Source organism: Periplaneta americana, chromosome 10, assembly GCF_040183065.1.
Source record: "Periplaneta americana isolate PAMFEO1 chromosome 10, P.americana_PAMFEO1_priV1, whole genome shotgun sequence".
Taxonomy (NCBI): Eukaryota; Metazoa; Arthropoda; class Insecta; order Blattodea; family Blattidae; genus Periplaneta; species Periplaneta americana.
Window position 1 is genome coordinate 170,341,171 of NC_091126.1, and position 17,967 is coordinate 170,359,137.

At 35.5% G+C, this 17,967-nt stretch overlaps 1 protein-coding gene across 18 annotated transcripts in view; it reads left to right on the forward strand.

Moving 5' to 3' along the window:
- The window catches only part of LOC138708146 (ELAV-like protein 1), a 437,015-nt gene that overhangs the window by 354,773 nt on the left and 64,275 nt on the right, over window positions 1-17,967 (forward strand). The gene's annotated exons all lie outside the window — the stretch shown is intronic.

Here is a 17,967-nt window from a genome sequence, read left to right on the forward strand (position 1 = left end):
TGTGTTGTAGGAAAAGTTCATTTCTCTGTTATCTTGTATAATTTTGAACACTTCTACGCTTTCTTCTCTGTTTCATTTATAATGACTGTAATAATAAATCCCACCCCTATGAGGTAAATATATAAATAATGTACGCCTATACTTTCGTGATTATTTTTGTCATGAATTGTAAAATTTGATTTTTTGCATAAAGAATTATTAATGAAGAATATTTTGAAGCGATCAAATAATATGGAAGTTACGAGGGAAAATGATGTGCAAAACTTTTGGGTTACGGAGAAATAAGCGACAAACTTACAAAGGATGAGAATTTATGTCCACATTTAAATGTCCAAGTCAGTCGACAGTGTCTCAGGTTTTAGATCATAACTCGAAAAGCATTGGAGATATTTAAATTTTTTCATAGTATTATTGACGAAAGCCCATTCAACAAAAAATAAGTTATTATTATTGTTATTATTATTATCATTATTATTATTATTATTATTATTATTATTATTATTATTATTATTATTATCGGCCCGCTTAAAAGAAGACATATTTCTGAAACATCAAACATAGGTTTGTTGATTTATTTAGATGGGACATAAACTGAATTTGAAATCATAGGTGTATTCCTTAAACGATACTGTCTCAAGATTTTATTCTAATAACGAAATCTTGTTGTATAGGCCAAATCATACATTACCTCTGAATCACGTTAAAAAATGTGTTTCCGAGCTAAGAGCTCCATAGAGGGAATGTGCTGTAAATTCGTCATACCTCACAACTGCAAGCGAACTACCGTGACGAATATGTGGAGATTATTTTAGGAACTTCTTGCTATGAATAAGCGGAGCGGAAATACAAAATACTTAAATTTTTCTGGAGCAAGGAATTTCAGCATGAACTGGAATGGTATTTGAGAGAGTTGCTGAACGTCGACACTGGACGCTTAATCCCGATGACCGTCATTTTCTCAAGTCTGATGATGGCTCTACCAGTAGAAGGAAAACAAACGTGATCAATAAGTCGCGGCCATGTAGAGGTAATCTGCAGGGAATTGACTCCCCTTTTATGCCGAGTGGGAGATAAGTATCGCGACTTCGTGACGTTTCAAGCTATTGGATGTCATTTTGTTTATGTTTTCTGTCTTCATTATAGGACATATTTCCTCACTGTCAACCCTTTCAGCTAATACATCACATAACAGATTGACGGATGAATGGCATTGACAGGTCAAGGAATTCTATCTTTACTTAGAGATCCATAAATTTACTTTATTTAAGAATCTACAACCATAAAGAAACACGTTCATAGCCATTTTTCCAGTAAAAAGCCTTAAGCCTGATTCACAATAAACCGGGAACGGAAACGAGAACGAGAACGGAATTAACTATTGTGAATGCTAACATTTAAATACATTTATTTAGCATTATTTCCTTTCTCGTTCTCGTTTTCGTTCCTGGTTTATTGTGAACCAGCCTTTAGTGTTTTTCGTATTTTAATTCCGATCTCATTCATAAGAGAGAATAATTATATTTTTCGATATATACTTATAGTAACCAAAAATTACGCCAATTTAATATAATTAAATAGATTTCTCTATAAAAGGCAGCTTACAAATACACGGCAAGTTTTGAAGCATTTAGCTTCTCAGCTACAAGGAATTGTTTAGGTTTTTCAAAACTTGTGTGTTTCTTACTTTACCATAGATGGCATATTACGTATAAACTTTTTGTGCGAGATCGTGCGTATTTGCTTGTTTTCCGCACAGAACCAATACGCGGTAAGTGTGAAATACCACATTCAGTATTCCCAACGTAACACACACAACAATTTCCCTCTTCTTACCGCTTAAGCGCGACATTCATTTTACTGCTTTAGGCTTTTAACATATTTTTAGAGACGTTTAACATAGTAATAATTATAAATTGGAAACTTACCACTGCAATTTCACCTAAATTGCAATGTTAATTATTGCTTTTAAATATTTGCAAAAATTAAGTAAAGTCTACTACTCCACGAAACTTATTGCATTCCTGATACAAGTAACATTAAGGAAGCCGTGAAAAAGTCAACAAGATTCCAGATGCCGATGTTATTACTGCAATGTGTTATATAAATAATATTGTTAAAATATTAAAATGAAAAATAAATCATTACATAACCTTACCGTTTGTTTTAAGTTCGCATTTATAGACTGGGGGGAAAAAATACAGACGTATACCACGGCCTGCTGGAGTATAGTAAACACAGAAAACATTTTATAGCAACAATGTTGAAGAAAGATATTTTGGTTTTCCGAAGTTGCCGTCATTCAACAGAAATCAACATGGAGATTTCATTGCAACTAATTAGAAATTCGTCTTTCAGGTATGTAATAAACGATCTTCGCACAAAATAATGTACGATACACGAGCGGTATGTTTGTTTTCATGTTCTCGGAAATTAAAAAAGCTCAACTACGTTTCGCTTTTTCAATCTTTTCCTCGAACATGAAAACGTCAACTTACCGCTCTTGTAACGCATATTACTATTTTGTTCCGACTCTGAAATAATTGCAAATAAGAGTAATTCTGAAAGCATATAATAATAATAATAATAATAATAATAATAATAATAATAATAATAATAATAATAATAATAATATATTTGCACGATCATAATAATGGCACACTTTTGGTTCGCACTCCCGATAAAGCAAAAGCTAGTGCCCGGGAGTGGAGTTTACATCGAATAAGGAAAAAGTAATATTACAAGTTTAAGCCTACACTAAAATAATTGTTTCATTGTTTAATTGAAATAATCAAATATATGTGAGCAAAAATAAAGTGATGAATCTCGGGTGCAAAATCTAGCATGACCATCTTATTACTAAACGAAATATCTTAGTTTTATATGGGATTTCATCTGTTACGTATGTGATAGCTTGCTCACTTCATATGAAGGTTCGTTATGACATCGTTGTAAATGTTTTAATTACGAAACAGCATTCATTCACCCTTCAATTCATCAAACTTTTGTATCCAGGGAAATAAAAGTTTTATCTCCGCCACCAATTCTAAACTGTTGCAGACTATCCAAAGTGCAGTAAAATGTTAACGAGTCTTGTATTCATTTTGAATGATGTTAAAGGATAAGTTATAATTATTATAACATTTTCTATAGAACCGTGCCATCGTCTCGTGTTTTGAAATGTAAATTTTGCTTCCATTTCGGAATTGTTTTAGTATGATCCCAGACAGCTGCAATAAAGAGACATCCTACAGTCATAAAATAATAGAAGTCGTGTGTGGGATTACAGAAAGAAATGCCGTAAGCCAGGAGGGCTTTATTTTATGGTTCGGAATATTGACCTAATGACTAGCGTCTTATGCACCTCGATTTACAACACTTTGGGAAATATTATGGTTTATGCAATAGCGCTAGTAACGAAGTACAGAACGAGATGACGCTTGGTGTAGGACTTGAGAATGTTCTACAATCAAGGACATTGTTAAACATATTTTGATTATGAAAGATTTATGATCTAAATGTTGTTTTATTTAACGACGCTCGCAACTGCAAAGGTTATATCAGCGTCGCCGGATGTGCCGGAATTTTGTCCCGCAGGAGTTCTTTTACATGCTGGTAAATCTACTGACATGAGCCTGTCGCATTTAAGCACATTTAAATGCAATCGACCTGACCCGGGATCGAACCCGCAACCTTGGGCATAGAAGGCCAGCGCTATACCAACTCGCCAACCAGATCGACATTTATGATCTGGAAGTAACTTTTTGTTACATTTAGAGTTTGTTAGCCTATATATTGTCCCGTTTCTTACTTACTTACAAATGGCTTTTAAGGAACCTGAAGGTTCATTGCCGCCCTCACATAAGCCCGCCATCGGTCCCTATCCTGTGCAAGATTAATCCAGTCTCTATCATCACACCCCACCTCCCTCAAATCCATTTTAATATTATCCTCCCATCTACGTCTCGGCCTCCCTAAAGGTCTTTTTCCCTCCGGTCTCCCAACTAACACTCTATATGCATTTCTGGATTCGCCCATACGTGCTACATGCCCTGGCCATCTCAAACGTCTGGATTTTAAGTTCCTAATTATGTCAGGTGAAGAATACAATGCGTGCAGTTCTGCGTTGTGTAACTTTCTCCATTCTCCTGTAACTTCATCCCGCTTAGCCCCAAATATTTTCCTAAGCACCTTATTCCCGTTTCTGTTCAACAAAATTTCAGTAATTGTAGGAACATTTTATTTCGTCTTGCCACCATCAGAAGAATACTTCATATTGAGAAGATCTGTAACATTTCATATACATTATGTAACATTTCGGGTGGCTATTGAAGATTTGTGATTTATATTACCATCTGGGGACAGAGTAATGACTCCTCGAATAAGTTATAAGTTATAGCCAAAAGTATCAGAATTACAGAGGTGTGAAAATTATTAGAATAATCTTAATTTTAAAGGTTTTTAATAGTTCCTTCACAAATATTAATTGAATTGATGAATATTGGTATATATTACTATACTGATGTAGGATATATTTACTACTAACAATGCCGGAAAGCATTGTTGTACATTGGTATTTTTCTTATTTTACAATTGTTATGGGAATTCAGAAATTATTATATTATGTTGGCGGAATTGGAAACATAAAAAATTATATGCACAAAACAGATGTATACGTTCATTTGAACCTTCACAACAATGTAAACGCAAAGAACAATTTGTTTAAAGCATTTCTTAATTAATGTTTGATGTTTCCAATTCTGCCAACATAATATAATAATTTCTGAATTCCCATAACAATTGTAAAATAAGAAAAATACCAATGTACAACAATGCTCTCCGGCATTGTTAGTAGTAAATATATCCTACATCAGTATAGTAATATGATATACCAATATTCATCAATTCAATGAATATTTGTGAAGGAACTATTTAAAAACCTTTAAAATTAAGATTATTCTAATAATTTTCACACCTCTGTAGGTTCGTAGGTCTATTAAGGTTTAAGATGTTACAGAAATGTCTAACTCGTTTATAAAAATGTATTTCATTAAATCTTTAGAATATAATGGCGGGTACCTGACTTCTCGTCATTTATCCATATGAAGTCAGTTGTGTAGACTAATTTATCCACTGCCTAGGTTCCCCCTTAAATTCTGCACCGCCATCACCACCACCAGTTAGGCTAGTGCGTCTGACCGCGAAACCAGGTGGCCCGGGTTCGATTCCCGGTCGGGGCAAGTTACCTGGTTGAAGTTTTTTTCCGGGATTTTCCCTCAACCCAATATGAGCAAATGCTGGGTAACTATCGGTGCTGGACCCCGGACTCATTTTACCGGCATTATCACCTTCATTTCATTCAGACGCTAAATAACCTGAGGTGTTGATACAGCATCGTGAAATAACGTACTAAAAAAACCACCAATAGTTTCTGCAGTTAAAAATTCCATAGCACTGAATAATGATCGTATACACCTCTAATTGTGTTACACATCTCTTCTGTACATAAACAAATAAAAAATTTTGGAATACTCCGTTACACAAAGGATTAAGACATCGATTCGGTTCATACGAAGGATAGGACATAAGTTATAGCAACTGTTTCTTTAAGTTAAGCGATGGTATCGTACAAAAAGCGATGTTAATTCAGTTTGAGTCGACCGCCCTGCTCTGCATCCATAGTACGAGATATGTGGTCACAATAGATGACAACGTGATATCGGTATCGCATAGGGAGCGATGTTACGCTTGATGAAGTTGTGAGTCGACCGCCGCGCAGAATTTATGTGACCCGATGAGATTTTAGGGTGATTGTGTGCTGTAATTCTATTGCAATAATCGTAATAAATACGAGCCGCATGATGCTATATTGTTTATCGATGTGTGACCCCCCTACCCTACCCTGCTAATACACGCACGCTGCTCTTTTATTCGCATGGTTCATAATTTTTAACCAGCATTAGTGCAAGTCCTGTCGTGAGATCCAAGTTTTCATGCCAGAGATCCACAAATTCTGAAATCTCTTGTAAAATAAATTCTCACGAGGCACGGCAGGCCTATACAGCGTACACAATTCCTTCTCTGGCATATAAAATTGGCATCGTGTAGAGAAAAAAGAAATAATAAATATGGAAAACAAATAACTACTTGAAACAAGTGGATGTTCGAGTGGAGATTTATTGGTAGACAAATCTCTCATATTGATAAGAGGCATTTAAATTTATTGAATAAAACTCACCTTTCCACCCTCTCCATTTTCTCTCTTTTTTTTTTCTGAAAAGTTGATCACATTATGTCAATATTCTTACTCCGTAGGGAAATATTTTTATACATACAACGTCTGATATTGAAGAAGATAATACATTGTGATGTTTTACTTGGTTATTTAACGAGGCTCTATCAACGACTGGGTTGTTTAGCGTCGATGGAATTGGTGATAGCGAGATGGTATTTGGCGAGATGAAGCCGAGGATTCGTCATACATTAACTTACATTCATCTTACGGTTGAGGAAAACTCTGAAAAACCCAACCAGTTTATCTATCTATCTATCTATCTATCTATCTATCTATCTATCTATCTATCTATCTATCTATCTATCTATCTATCTATCTATCTATCTATATCTATCTATCTATCTATCTATCTATCTATCTATCTATCTATCTATCTATCTATCTATCTATCTATCTATCTATCTATCTATCTATCTATCTATCTATCTATCTATCTATCTATCTATCTATCTATCTATCTATCTATCTATCTATCTATCTATCTATCTATCTATCTATCTATCTATCTATCTATCTATCTATCTATCTATCTATCTATCTATCTATCTATCTATCTATCTATCTATCTATCTATCTACCTATACCTACCTATATCTACCTATATCTACCTATATCTATCTATCTCTATCTATATCTATCTATCTATCTATCTATCTATCTATCTATCTATCTATCTATCTATCTATCTATCTATCTATCTATCTCATCTATATCTATCTATCTATCTATCTATCTATCTATCTAGCTATCTATCTATCTATCTATCTATATGTATCTATCTATCTATATCTATCTAATCCAAGCGGAAATCGAACCCACGCCCCCGAGCGCAACTCTGGATCAGCAGGCAAACGCACTACCGCCTGAGCTACGCCGGTGACCATTATAATTTTGGACGCTGGAACTGCAGAATATCCAGAGAGAGAGATAGAGAGAGAGGCGTGAAATTAACACCAAATGCAGGATGAAGCTCCCATAAATATGAGACGCATGCCGTGAAAGAAAAACTACCTTGCTTAATTTTATTTAAGCTTATTAAAGTACATGTCCCTTCGTGTGGGAGTGAACTTTCAAGCACATAAAGCTGCTTTATCTTCTGAAATAATGGCCGCGCCTGGTGTAAAGTAACAAAAATTTATTTTCGTCCTGGACCTGAGCTTCTGTATTTTGTTTTCTTTTACTTCAAGTGATATATTTATCTATAATCTCATTGCAAATTAAGATAAATCCTGGAATTAATATTTTACTGTTCTTAAAATGTTGATTAATTTTGAAGTGAACAGTATCGCCACTTTTTTGCCCTTACCTTTCTTTTTGCCAAACTTGTTTAGCATCTAGTGCTAAACATCTCTCCTGAAATGGGTAATAATTTTCAATTTTCAAATCTGCTATTCAAGCAGGAAAGCTTTTGGTGATGGAATTTATAAGGGAAAGTGCAACTTTCTCTTACGACTGCTCTATTGTCGGCTATCATTACTGATGTGTATACATGTGAACTAGTCAGGAAATATCACGGAAAATGCGATAGCAAATTTGAATCTTATAGAACAGATGGGTGTGATATCCAAAGTTTCCTAGACTATATGCGTGGGTAGTCATGACAACGCTTCAATGGAGCCCTAACATGAACGCGATATATGTACAGTCTTAGAAAAAAGTTGTGTCGCAGAGGACAACGACCTGGTTCACAAGAGGACGACTAGTTGAGGTAATGAAATTAGTTTTGTTTCGTTGTATGTCTGATCATGCGCACTGACTCCATTCTGGGACTTGCACAGTATCTGAGCGACAAAACTGTTTTCTAAGACTGTACGTTGAATATACAATAGAAGAGTGTGATCCCAAATTGCGTTCATTTTTATAAAAGGACTGCATGTATTAGTTCTTGTAACCTTTGTATAGAGAGTGGTAGCGGATTAAGAATTGGAACACATTTAATTCGCCATGACGTGAACAAAGATTGATTAAATAAATAAATAAATTATAGTTGAAGGAAAATTATACTCGAGAATGTTCACAACTTGATAAAATAATATGTAAGTTGTTGCGAATCGCGCAAAGCATAGAATGACGTATGTATTTTTTATGACTCCTTTTGTAGATGTATTTACTTTTGTTGCATGAATATATCAATTTCATGCAGCTGGATAATTCTCAACCTAAATTTCAATTGATACAAGCACAAAGTTAGTTGCGAAATCTGTGAATAAACCATTTATTGTCTGTTTTAAAATTATTTCAAAAGCTCATTGTACATAAGTACAAAGAATGAATGGGAAGATTTCAGTTTATTTCATCACTAATATATGTATATAAATACTGTACACACACGCGCGCCCACGTAGAAGTTCCTGAGATAAATGTACAAAGCACGCATTCAAAATATCTCTCTAAAATGTTGATGGAATAGGAGCAGTCGGTGCACAATATGCGAGTTGAAATGTGTCACCAAAGCATCATTTTCTTCGTGAGAGTATGACATTTGGCAGGCTATCCGGCCACGCTTGGGAGTTGTGTTAGCATGGCAGAATGACGATGCTCAACTGTCTCTTTGCCAATGACACATCATATGACATTGTCTGGAACTGCTTAATTGTACGTCAAAACCAGACAATATGGGTGAGTTGAAAAACAAATATCAATTTATAAAATCGAAACTAGTGGTCTACAAAAAGTGATCATAAAACGAGCAAAACGCGATATTTATTCTCGTAATGGTGTGATTTACTCAAAATTTGAGTAATGACAGGAATAATTGCGTGGTGTTGACATACGCGATAGTTAGGCGCACTTTAACACTACATGGAACCTACGATCCAGAATTTCAGTCCTGTTTAGGGAAGGAATATTTTCCGCTGTTAATGTGAAGTTCATTGTACCGTTTGTGGAAATCTGGCGCCTTGCCGACCATACATCATAAGTGTCACACAGTTTACCAAGGGATTCCAGAGTAGAGGCTTTTTTTTATTCTTCTTACGCTCATAAGTTGCAATCGGGCTGAAACTCCATGCCTTTAAATTATTACAGATATATTGGGTTTGTTTCAATAAATTCACCAATTTCGCCTATAAACTACGCCTTTCTGTAACTCCATGTCTATACGTGTAAAGTCTACGTATTATACAGGGTGATTCACGAGGAAAGGTAAAAAATTTAGGATACGATACCTTAGGCAATTCTGAGTGAAAAAGTTCATATGAACATAGGTCCGTTTTCGAACGATGGCGGAGCTAGATGCATTTTTTTTTTTGGTAAAACGTCTCGCCCCAATGTGAATCAGACGTTACCATATGCTGCTGACGTGAGACAAGGTTATCGATAAATGACGTAACATTGGAATCTGAATTGTGAGCGATGTAGATAAGAGAAGAGAAACAAACCGGGTGGTAGGGCATTACAAATGTCACAACAAATACGCTATCACTTATCGGTTCATAGCAGTTCAGTCAGCTACCTACAGTACAGTAGTTATACAGGTGCAGTTATCGGAAGTGTTAAGTTGTATTTTTCAAGTTGTCTTATAAATTATCGACTACAGAATACGCTAATATTGTGTATGTTTATGGTTTGTGCGATGGAAGTTCCTTGCGTGCCGTCGCTGAATATGAACGACGCTTTCCGAACAGAATGGTACCATATCGAAGAGTATTTACTGTCTATGGGGTTGTATGAAAGACGGTATAGCAAAGGAACGGGGAAGCGAGAGAGGTGCTAATCGACCGTATTTTGGATGCGGCTTAAAGACAGCCACGTGCAACTCTCCCGAGCGATGAGCGCGATTCACGCCCGAGCGCAACAGTGAATTTAAGCAGAAGGAGATACCTTTGAAAATGTGCGAAAACATCGACTCCGACTTCTAGAATATTCGGTATGTATACATACATTAATATAAACTTTAAATTTGACCGTTATCTGTCTCTAAATGCGAGTTAGTACAATGGAATCTCAGAAGTTTTTGTGAAATCAAAGAGTCATACCTATGTAACCGTTCGAAAACGGACCTATATTCATATGAACTTTTCACTCAGAATGACTTCAGAATTCACATCCTAATTTTTTTTACCTTTCCTCGTGAATCACTCTGTATAGCTGCTAATCTAGAGCTATAGGTAAATTAGATGTAGACCTACTGGCAGTCTACACTTAGAAAATAGATGTTTTGAAATCTAGCTGACCGTCTACGCCTATAGACCAAGCGTGATGCAAAGTAGAAGACAGCCCACGAATATAAAGTGTCTTGAAATAAGCTGACCAACATCGGCCATAGCGCGGACATTTCTAGCCTTTAAACGGGGTTCAGCTGTGACGTAGAATGTCTTCTAAAAGTGTGGATGCATGCGATTCTGAGATTCTACGTTTAAAGGCTAGAATTGCCCACGCTGAACATGCCTGGCCTACAGACTACAAAGGTTTTCTGCAATGTAGCTGAACATCTAGGCCTATAAACTAGGTGTTGTAATCTTCCTATCCTTATGAACTGGTAGGCCCTATGTTTGAATAAGCTAACTATGCCTAGGCCTATAAACTACGATTGTGGTGGTGTTAGTGGCATGTTATTTAACGAAGTATTCAATTACAAATATTATTCAGCGTTGAAATTTAAAGTGATAGAGAAATAGCCTCCGAATTTTCCCTGGAGCCCCTATGAAGGACAGGGTCATTTTACGTTGCATAAAGCTAGGATACGGGACCCACAGTTTCACTTCAAACTGGAAAGAACAAAGCTTGATAACCACGAGACCATCGACGAAGACTGTAACAAAAGTGTATTGTAATATAGCTGATCGTGTACGCTTGTAAGATAGGTGGTTACAATCTAGCTTTTAAATTAGATGGTTGTAATCTAGCTGATAGTCAACACCTGTAAACTAGAAGTGTTGTCACGTATCTGACAAACTTGGAGGTTGATACATAGCCTATAAACTGCCATTCAGTAGTGTTTCATTAAAGTATAATGTTTTCTGTTCATCTCGGTAAATATTGAAGCTCGAATTTTAAAGGCCATATTCATAGAAATTCTTAGCGCGGGCTTCCGGTGGATGATCAGCGAACTAACGTTTTTCGTATTCATAAACCAGTGTTAGATATATATGATATGATATATGATATATGATATGATATGATATGATATGATATGATATGATATGATATGATATGATATGATATGATATGATATGATATGAATGCTGTACAAGTAATCAGTCGATAGCCGGGGCTAGTTTAGCACGCTCGTAGCGCGGGCTAGCGAAATGTCTATGCATAGCACCCTAAAAGGTTAGACGGTAAAGTTTTTGTTTGATATCATTAATTTTATAATATTTTTCATCCAATAACTGCTCAATTATCGCTGTATTACATTGCCTCTGAGAAGTTTATTTGGGGGTGCTATAAAATAAATATAAAATAACAAAAATTCCAGGAAGGCAAATATTTTTCCGTACATCGGAGTTAAATTTTAGGCCTATGATGCGATTTGAAGTAGAGTATCTAGAAACTCCACGTCACGTCTAATAAAGAGAATTTAAATCATATATGGACTTATGTTCTTTTCGTCAATAATTCAAGAACCACTAAATATATACATTAATTTCTGATAGTGAAAGTAAAGTATTTGTTACAAATTCAAACAACTGAAAAATTTAGAAAGAATAAACTAGCCCATGGCTCCTGGATCGCAGCTCTGACTGGGATATGTAGGAAATATTTTCGAGTTTCAAATTAAATACGTAGTTTAACAAACTAAGTTTAAAGCTACGAAATAGGTATCTAGGAATGTCAGGAAGTCTATGGATATTCTCTGTATGCGATTTACAAACTGCCCGCTCGACTTCGGTGGAGAAAGTTAAGCAACTTGATTGTTTGAATAGCCTGGTACAGACCGCTCCACGGTGAAATAACGTGACGTAATCAAAAGATAACGTGCAACATGCAACCAAATGGTAGTATTGTCTTGATGTACCGGTAACTAAAAGAATTGCCTCCATTCAGATTCCGCTATTTATAATTAAAACTCTTTTGACTTTTTGTGCATTTAAAGAAATGAGATTTTAAAAGTTCACTTTGTCTTCAGAACATATTTTGAGTGAACGACTCGCCAAGTTATGATTGATTTGCATAGGCCTATTTTGAATGACGGAAAGGAATGCTGTTTCGAGAATTGATATTTTCACCTATTTTATTCTTTTGCGTTTCAGTGCAATACCGGTATTTGTCAAAATGAAATTGCCTTTCTTAATTGTAACAAATAAGATATTGTACTATTTTCAACAACTTTACGAAGATCAATATTTATAAATTCACAGTGTAAATATGAATTGCAATTACTCACTTTAATATCCCGCCAGATTTTTTTCAGGTTTTTTTTTTTTGTCTTTATTATGCAGTAGAAATTGGACTAACAAGGAGAGGACATGCTCTGTATATCACCGAATGGAATAAGATCATGTGAGATGAAAGTACAAGACGTACTGTTTAAAGTCATACCTGGTATGTGTGGCCAATGACCCCTCGTTTTGGAAATATTGGCTGTTGTCTGTGACATACTTAGACTGTATAACAGCATAGCTCATATGGTTGGATGCTGAGTTGTTATCCAGGCAACCTTAGTTTGAATCCTAATGCCTTCTCATTTTTTAAAGCTTGATATTATTATTATTATTATTATTATTATTATTATTATTATTATTATTATTATTGTTATTATTGTTGTTGTTGTTGTTATTTTAATTCACTTTCAGTTGTCAGTTTCTATATTCAAAACCATGTTGAAATATGCGTGGTATGCATCAAAATTGATAAACGAACGAGAAGTGTTTGTGAATGTGAAGGATATCTGTTTCGCAGCAGAAGTGCGGAAAAATGTGTGTGGCTGTGGACAACCTTCTTTCATTTGCTGTGCATGGTGCAGTAAATATGTGTGTTTTGTGTGTTTTTATTGACATCATAATGAATCGGGTACAAAATGAAATGGAATAACTGATACAGAAATAGAACAGACACCAGTGACACATCTTATCTTCCTACGTGAGCAGTATTTCATTGTTTATCCTTTACAATACAATGCTAGTTAATTAGTAATTTGTTTAAAACATGATGAAGCATTCAATACATTGAGAAATATGATATAGGTATGTAAATAGATAACTGTGGTCACAATATTAATCATTATTAAAAGAAAAAAATATAGGACCAGTTAAGATTCGAACTTAGGTTGCCTGGATAACAACTCAGCATCCAACCATATGGGCTACGCTGTTACACAGTCTAATGCTTCCCTATTAGGCACCTAACGGGAGTATGTCACAAACAGTAGCCAGTATTTCCAAAACGAGGGGTCATTGGCCACCCATACCAGGTATGACTTTAAACAGTACGTCTTGTAGAGCCCGGACGAGAAGTTATGGCACCAGCGCGAGAGACGCATTTTAGTTCGTTTGCTTGGACTCGCCCTCACACTCAACTGGAGGGGTGTTGGGTTAGTTGGTTACTAGCATTCCGAGTGTTCAGATCGTTCTGCTACTACCGCTATTGCTAATACTGGAAACATTGTCCTTCTGAGCGCCCTCATTATGGCATTGTCTAAGGTGTGAAATCATAGAGTAGGTCATAGTCAAGAACATGAAATAGCATACAATGTATGGAAATTCATGTCAAAAGAGGCTGTAAATGGAATACCAATTCCATTGAAAAGCGTGTGTGCAAGAGTACTGGCTGCCATTGGTATTTCAAAGCGAACCTTGGCAAGAATCAGGAAAGAAGGGAAAAATATTGAGGCAGGAACAGGAGATTCTTTCTCCAGTCCGGAAAAATCACAGCCGAAGAGAAGATTGTTGCAACTGTAGACAGTTTTGATGAGGAAGTCCTAAGAAGCCTCATCTATAATTTCTACGCTACGCATGAGCAGAGGCCGACTCTGCAATCGCTTCTTCCAAGAATGGATATCAGTGTATGATTATGTGAAGAAAATAGAGAACAATTACATTGAAAGTGAGCACGTGATGGACAGTATTTTGGAGAACATTTCCATAAACTTAGGGACATCTGATTCCAGCACAGATCAGTCGTCTGATTCGGACGGAGAATAACAATATAAAGATGGAATAGCGGGCGTAATTTCATTAGGTACCTTCGGACTCTTGAGTAGGAAAGTGGTGATACTAAGGTAAGACGAATGTTTTTAGAAAGAGATGAAACGGATATGCCTGCCGCTCTGAGCTTGAGAACCGTAACCCAAACAACCCCCACTCCTCTGCCCTGCTGACCGACAACTTAAACCTTCGCGCAGGTTGGTGCCATAACATCTCGTCTCAGCTCTACTTTCATCTCACACAATCTTATTCCATTCGGTGATATACAGAGCATATCCTCTCCTTGTAAGTCTAAAATAAAAATTGAGAACGATGTGCTGATACTTAATAGTAATTATATCAAATACACAAATTATCAGACCATTACACAAGTGAATTAAAATATGTTTCTATTAACGGGCACAAGAGCGCGTCACTTTAATATTCGGCCACTTCATTTGTTTACCTGAGCGTGGGGTTGCTGCCTCAGTAGGCACAGTGTTTCTGTGCTTGCTGTTCTGCCTGCATATGTTCTGAAACTTCTGCCGCTACAGTATGGGGCGTAAAGGTAGGAATACAACATTTGAACAGAGACAACTCGTAATTTTCCATCATGCAAAGGGGAAATCTGAAAGACAAATCAATAAAATATTAAATATACCAAGAAGCACAATTGGGGACATAATAAAGAGATATAAGGAGGAAGATAGATTAGAGTCGATACCCCAAAAAGGACAACCAGTAATACTGACTGATTGGGAAGAAAGAATAATAATTCGGAAAATAAAGAACAACCCGAGACTAAGCGCTCCACAATTACCAGGTGAACTCTTTGAAGAGAGTAGAAAAAGTGTCCACCCAGAAACTGTCCGAAGGATAACAAGAAAAGCTGAGCTCAATGGCAAAGTGGCAAGAAAAAAGCCCTTCATTAGTGAGGTGAACAGAAAAAAGAGGCTGCAGTTTGCTAGGGATTATGTAAATAAAGATGTTTCTTGGTGGAATGGTGGAATTTTTTCAGACGAGAGCAAGTCTAATGTTTTTGATTCAGTTGGCAAGATAAATGCGTGGCAGAAGCCAAAAGAAGAACTTGAAATGAAGGATTTGCAGCCCACTGTGAAATATGGAGGAGGCAGCATCATGATCTGAGGTTGCATCTCTGCAGCAGGAGTTGGAAAGGTGATACAGATCGAAGGGGTAATGTAGAAGGAAGACTATCTTCGTACATTGAAGCAACACTTACACAGGAGTGCAGACAAATTCGGCATAAGTGACACATTTAAATTTTACTGGAATAACGACTCTAAAATACAAATCCCATCTTGTGAGGAACTGGCTCCTGTATAATTGTCTCAAAGTTATTGACACCCCTCCCAAAGCCCATACCTGAAGTTCATATAAAATATCTGGGCTGATCTAAAATCACGAACACGTAAAACACCTTCAAAATCAAAAGATGAGTTAGAAGAGAAAATAAAGAAGGAATGGGCTAAAATACCCACTGAAAACATTAAGAAATGCATTTATAATATGCCACAACGCTTGAGAGAGGTTTCAAGAAGAAGAGGATATGCTACAGATCACTAAATGTTATTTGTTCAATTTCTACAGAGGCTGAATTTAGTTGAAAGTTGAAGTGGCCGAATATTAAAGTGACTGTGATAATTGTCATTTTTTGTTATGAATTTATTTTTATGCTTTATAATAAAGAATAGAGTGGTTAATTTTTTTAGTAGTATCTTAAAAGAGGAATTGTTGACTTTATATTTTTGTTGTTTATATTTATAATTAAGGTAATCACAATAAATATTGATTTGGTTACAAACCTAAGTGGCCGAAAGTTAAAGAGAGTAACTGTATATCATATTGAAGACGCCAAGAAGATAATAGTACATTATGCAACGAGCCTATAATGGTAGTAATTAAGACGCGAGTATGTTTGTTTATGAAACGAGCGCAAGCGAGTTTCATAATTTTCATACGAGCGTCTTAATTACCATTATAGGCAAGTTTCATACGACTTTTTATGCTCGACCATATTTCTAACTTGAAATTATTCATAAGTATTCATGTTATGTTTATCTAAGTGAAGAGCGGAACTGACCTAAATTGTGAGATGTGCGCAGACGCGAAAGTATTGATTTTTTCCGAGGGACGAATGTCATTGACCTTGATATAATCTTGAGAATAACATGAACATTAATATTGATATAACCTGGAAATTGATTAGAATTGAAAAACGAGATGACAAATTGAATTTATTTGAATATTATTTACAATTAACGCTAATTATTATAGTAAGAGAACATAACCTTCTGCGGCAGTATTGGATTTCCAGCCTCTGTGACGTTTCGCTAATTGTCTTTCGATTGCATATCTGAGAATAATCGATACTTGCGGTTTTATAATGGTACAATGGTGATTTCTCATTGGCTGAACAACTGAACTATAATGAATAGGTGTACTTTAATGAGGTGCATTAAAGGGCTACTACCAGGTGTATAATTACTACATTTCGGCATGGTCGAGCATAAAAATATTTTAGGTAAAAATACCCATTTTAATGTTACGCTTGTATGCCATTAGATCATAATAAAAATAAAAATAATATAATATAATAATGTCAGTTTTAACACTCTTTAGTCAAGCTTGTACAAAATTATTGGAAAAAGTTTTCTTAATAATTCTTGAAGGTCCAAATTTCTTACACCAACATACAGATACTTTATTACAGACAGCACGTGCCATTGTTGTTGCAACGTGTAGACATCCCATTTAGCTGACAACCAAATATTTACACTTGTTACAGACAGACAACTTATTTTGTGCACGTTTCGAACATAATTTCTACTCCTTTTCAGCAGAGATACTATGAAATTCCTTTTGAAACCCAAACATAATTACTAAATGGTGTACACTACGAAAATAAACGTCAACTGTGACTTTTATACGGACATTATTAAAACCTTTGAAAGTGAAATAAGCTTTTCTTTGGATTGATAATGATTCTGTAATAATACAACATTTATGTAACCTGTTCTGTGGAACTTCAAGAGCTCTGAACACTTCACGTCAGTTATGCAGCAACAAACCTCTCGAACTGTCGCTCTTTTGCCTCAAGTACTCCACCTCCCCGTTAGTGGCGCTTCGGTAAGCCGCCATTATTAAAATTAATATTTTACTCAAGTGACGGTGGTGATTGTCATTTCTCCTGTGACGTAACAGAGCATTAATTTTATATTGTATATTTAAATATCTGAAATGGTGATTAAATGAGCGTTAATTTTCCAAGACAGAAATTTTAAATTAAAAACTTGTTTTTTTTTTCTCTCTTAAATATTGCTACTTGCTCAAATTTTTAAGCATGAATGGCATTTATGATTTTCTTATATTGTAGTGTTCTGTCTCATTTCAATGCCTTACATTTTTTTGGTTCTTAATGCCATCGAGGAGCAGTGATCAAAGTCAAAATACAGAATAATTCCATATAATAGCATTTAATCACTTTTATAATCAACAAGAAAGCTTCAACATTAAGACTAAGAAGATCAATGGGAAATTTAATTTGAAAAGTACACGAGAAGAGTAAAAATTATTACGCTTAAATTGTAA